We start from the raw sequence: 5174 nt of genomic DNA on the forward strand, positions 1-5174 counted from the left end.
AGTTATACATATCACAAACGTAAGGGCACATAACCTTTGACTGTGTGGATCACAGTAAACTGTGGAAAATTCTGAAAGAGAAGGGAATACCAGACCACCTGACCTGACTCTTGAGAAACAGTTAGAACTGGACATGGAACAACAGACTGGTTCTAAATAGGAAAAGGAGTACGTACGTCAAGGCTGTATATTGTCACCCTGCTTACTTAACTTCTATGCAGAGTACATCATGAGAAACGCTGGGCTGGAAGAAGAACAAGCTGGAATCAAGATTGCCAAGAGAAATATCAATAACCTCAGATATGCAGATGACACCACCCTTATGGCAGAAAGTGAAGAAGAACTAAAAAGCCTCTTGTTGAAAGTGAAAGTAGACAGTGAGAAAGTTGGCTTAAAGCTTAACATTCAGAAAATGAAGATCATGGCATCTGGTCCCATCACTTCATGGGAAATAGATGCGGAAATAGTAGAAACAGTGTCAGGCTTTATTTTGGAGGGCTCCAAAATTGCTGCAGATGGTGATTGCAGCCATGAAATTAAAAGACACTTACTTCTGGGAAGAAAAGTTATGACCAACCTAGACAGCATATTAAAAAGCAGAGACATTACTTTGCCAACAAAGGTCCATCTAGTCAAGGCTAAGGTTTTTCCAGCGGTCATGTATGGATGTGAGAGGTGGACTATGAAGAAAGCTAAGCGCCAAAGAACTGATATGTTTGAACTGTAGTGTTGGAGAAGACTCTTGAGAGTCCCTTGGGTTGCAAGTAGATCCAACCAGTCCATCCTAAAGGAGATCACTCCAGGGTGTTCTTTGGAAGGACTGATGCTGAGGTTGAAACTCCAATAGTTTGGCCACCTCATGCAAAGAGCTGACTCATTAGAAAAGACCCTGATGCTGGGAGGGATTGGAGGCAGGAGGAGAAGGGGGCGACAGAAGATGAGATGGCTGGATGGCATCACCAACTCAATGCACATGAGTTTGAGTGAACTCCGGGAGTTGGTGATGGACAGGGAGGCCTGGTGTGCTGTGATTCATGGGGTCACAACAAGTCAGACTCGACTGAGACTGAACCAAACTGAACCTTTGACTCACTTCTAGAAATGGATCCTGCAAATCTTCTCACAAGTTCATTAGGATACATCTATAATTCACTTTGGTAGTATCTGAAATAGCGAAAAGCTATAAAGTTATGAAATTATGACACATCCAACTGAACACTCTGCAGGCTATAAGCAAGGTCATCTATATGTACTGACATGGAAAGAGGTCTATGATATTTATGACAGGCAAAGCAAGTTGCAAAAAAGGACAGATCTTATCTGTTGTGAAAAAATGTGTACATATATTTACATATGCTTAGAAATCTTCAAAAACCATTAATATTAATTACTGTAATAGCAAAGATTCCCAGTGACATGAAAAGGAACTTTTAGTTTGCTTTTTATATCCTTTTGCACTGGTTTAGCTTTTAAACATGCGCAATATGCAAAATTTACATTGCACGTTACAAAAACCGCTATTTTCAAATCTACACAATGCCCAACCATATAAAGACTTCATCCCTTCGGTTCCTGTTACAGAAATTTACTTTTCACTGTTGTCTTTTAATCTGGAGTCTTTACATTTTTTTCACTTTAATTTTCTAAAAAGCCACCACATATATTCATTCATTGATTCAACCAGCTGTTACTGAAGATACACTTTATGCCAGGCACTATGGTAAGGCAGAAAAATGAAGAGGGGGGCCCCAGGGGAGGACTATAACCAAATGCACATGTACAGAATAATTAGTAGTGAGTGCTACGAAGACCTAAATTTTCAGATGCTGAAATGTCCAAAAGTCGTGTACTCCCACGTGCGCATAGTACATATATTTACCTATGCGTGCTCAGTCGCCTCAGGCTCTTCGGGACCCCATGGACTGAAGCCAGTCAGGCTCCTCTGTCCAAGGCAAGAATACTGGAGTGAAAAGCCATTTCCTCCTCCAGGAGATCTTCCTCACCCAGCCATAGAACCTCCTGCTCCTCCGTTTCCAGCATGGGCAGGCGAATTCTTTACCACTCAGCTCTCTGGGAAGCCCCATATTTACCCATACATACGTGCATGTGTGCTAAGTGGTTTCAGTCTTCACCCATGCATATATAAATGCTACTGAATTAAAGTGTCATTTGGATAAATTATTCTGGGAAATTTCCCAAATTAATCTTTCTCCTGCATTCATTATAATGAATTTAGTGCAAATTATTCTTAATAGCAAAGCTTTTTTTTCTTTTTTTTAAAATATATTGAATTGGTTTTGCCATACATCAACATGAATCCGCCACAGGTATACACGCAAAGGTTTTTTTTCTTTCTCTTTTTGGTTGTGTCAATTTAGGAAAATTACTTAGCTACTGCAGGCCTTAGCTTTCTCCTCCGCCAAGTGGAGGATGTACTTCTCGGGTCTGCTGTCTCGGGGAGAATTTTCTGCGCTGATCAGAGTGTTTTCAGCAGCGCCCGGCAACCTAGCGGCGTGGGGGTGGGGCGGGTCCGGTAAAGCGCAGTTGGGCGCGGGCGGCGCAGCGGGCCGGCTCTCCGGAGAGGCGCGGCCTTCTCACCGTGGACCAGGTGAGAATCGCGGCGCTTTCAAAGACTTTTCATCCAAGCATTTCTGCCCGGTGATTTCTCTTTCAGGGCGCGCAGCGGCTGCAGGGCGTCAGCTCCCCCAGGATCAGCCAACCACCCAGCTCGACTTCTTGAGCGCATCACAAGCTAAAGCCGCCCTGCGCTACTAAACTCAAGTCCACAGCCGCCCCCCAGCCGCCCTACGCGTCCGGAGCTGACTTGGCTCTGGGTAGGCGGTAGCCTCGCTTCTAAAGACGGCTGTTCGTTTAAATTCTGGCGCCACTCCCGCGCCACGTAGAGCCAGTCTCGGAAGCGACGGACAGCGGCGCGGCAGCGGGCGTGCGCCCGGAGCTGGACGTGCGCGCCGCGGAGGGGCGGTGCGCGCACCACACCGTGGAACGAGCCCCCGAAAGAAAAGAGCCGCCTGGCGCGCTCTCGCTCCTCCCGTCAGGAACGCCCCCGGGCTCTCCAGGGTCCAATAGAGGCGAGAGGGAGGGGCGGCCGCCGGCTGGCTCAGGAGAGACTATATAAGGAACTGCAGGCGACGGAGTTCGGTCTTTTACGTCGGAACTTGGAAGCGGATCACAGCTGCGAGGTAAGTACGCGTTGCTGGCGGTCGTACGCGCGAACCTGGGTGGTGCAGCCTGGGTTGGGGAATGCAGTACGGTAAAAAGAGTTCAGAAATTGAGTGTTAGAATTCGGCGTTTAGTATATACACATGGAAAACGCGCCGCCGGACCGCCATATGTCCCATGTCGCGGTGGCGACCGGCTTCGAGCTTAGGCGTGCGTCGGCTGCTGCTTGCTGGTCGTGGCGCTGCGCGCGGCAGTATTGCTAAGCCGGCTGGATAATCCTGAACGGCGCACGGGAAACGACCACATTCCTGAGATTTGGGGCGGGAGTTACGCTTAACGTTGACTTCCAGGCCTTAGATACGTCGTCATATCAACAGTTAATCGCCAGCCCCTGACTGCGTGAAACTGAGTTGTATTGTGCCCAGGTGGCGCTGTGTGCAAATCGAATTGTTGGAGGGGAAGGTTTTAGTGCTGAAAACCTTCAGCTATGACCTTCTGTGACAATCCTTAATTTTTTAATATATTTATCCTTCCGCAGGTTAATAAATTGATTCTCCCGCAGGAACAATGGATTTCGGTGTAGCGGAACTGTTACATGGAGGTGCTAAGGTAAGTGTTGAGAGCTTCTAAGCTGAACCTGTTGATTTACAGGTTGATCAACCTGTAAAGATGATCATCATTTGAAATTGTATTCTTTTTTTATAGATGCAAAGGTACATTTCCAAACATGCCGGACAATATTGGCTGGAAAATGACTTGGTTAAAATCTGATGATCTTACCAGGTATGTGTTCGACTAGTACTTCGAATCTCTATATGCTTAGTCCACGTGTAGATTAAATGAGAAAAATATTTTTGTTTTTTAACAGCATTCTGCAGGTTGATGAATACTAATGAAGCTGTGGGTGTCACTGAGCAGCTTCATTTTAAAGTAAGTTACCCTGACTTAATATCTGCTGCAGTGGTTTGTGGTAGATGTCCGTGTGGTGTAGCTTAATGGATTTTGGTCTGATCAATGATGAAACCTATCCCGAAGCTGATAACCTGAAGAAAAGCATGTACGGATTCGGCTTCTGAGACAAGACTAATGTTCAGATATGAGAAGTTTTATAACAGATTTCTGTTAGGTTATGTTTCATAGAGGAAAAACTCAATTCACAGAGTGGGGTTTTCTGTGCCAACAGTGAGGGGTTGCTGTCTGCCTGTTGAAAGAAGTCGGTGTGCTGTGACATTTGGAAGGTGGGAGCATTTCTGTGAGTAGAGATGTTTTGCTTCAAAATCAGTAAACATTGTGTCCTTGGTCTTACCTATGATGATCCTATCCCGAACCTGAATTTCTGTTGAAAAACCTTATACGGATCTGGCTTCTGAGGTGGACCATTATGAGGACAATAGCATTTTTGAAAATTGTTTTAAGTAAGTTTTTTGATGTTGATAGTTTTGTAAACCTTAAATGTTTTTCCTTTCCTAGGGCTAGTGCTGCGAGATTTACTTGTCTTATGAAAATCTGGTGATTGGGAAAACCTCCAATGGATGTGGGAAGAAAGTTCAAGATGAATTATATGTTTACATTGGTTTGTAAATAGATTATAAACCAGCATCGAGTCTAAATAATGCATCCATAAGAGTCAAGGCATTTCTGTTGACCATGACACTGCTGTAGAATCATAACCTGTTAATCAGTGTATTACTTTCTATCTTGAATGGAAAACTCTCTTCTAGTTAATCTAGCCTTGTAATTAAATAATTTTGAATAGCCTCTGGTTCCCTGTCTGTCTGAATGGAGTTTAAAACTGTGATTGTAATTACACCAAGTTAAAGTGTGTACTCTTGTGGTGGAATCTTTAGTCAGGTTTCTAGGGAGAGATGATTTGGTTTGGCAAGAATAAGTACTGTGGAAAACATTAGCTTCAATCAGGGTTGGGGTGAGAGCAAAGTGGGAGAGATGGGACCTGGTAACAGTGAGGGAAGGTCGCTGATAAAATCTGGGTTAAA

The 5174-nt window shown here is 44.7% G+C and overlaps 1 long non-coding RNA gene and 2 other non-coding genes across 3 annotated transcripts; all 3 read left to right on the forward strand.

Annotated features, from left to right (window-relative positions):
• The first annotated feature begins 3960 nt into the window (after positions 1-3960).
• LOC105611302 (uncharacterized) lies at positions 3961-4938 on the forward strand. The gene is made up of 3 exons (XR_001042197.4): positions 3961-4110; positions 4364-4432; positions 4651-4938. It is a non-coding gene; the product is annotated as an uncharacterized LOC105611302 (long non-coding RNA).
• Positions 4190-4259, forward strand: LOC114116235 (small nucleolar RNA SNORD50). Its single transcript, XR_003590228.1, has one exon. It is a non-coding gene; the product is annotated as a small nucleolar RNA SNORD50 (small nucleolar RNA).
• On the forward strand, positions 4484-4553 carry LOC114116285 (small nucleolar RNA SNORD50). Its single transcript, XR_003590267.1, has one exon. It is a non-coding gene; the product is annotated as a small nucleolar RNA SNORD50 (small nucleolar RNA).
• Positions 4939-5174: the final 236 nt, after the last annotated feature.

Source organism: Ovis aries, chromosome 8 (assembly GCF_016772045.2).
Source record: "Ovis aries strain OAR_USU_Benz2616 breed Rambouillet chromosome 8, ARS-UI_Ramb_v3.0, whole genome shotgun sequence".
NCBI lineage: Eukaryota > Metazoa > Chordata > Mammalia > Artiodactyla > Bovidae > Ovis > Ovis aries.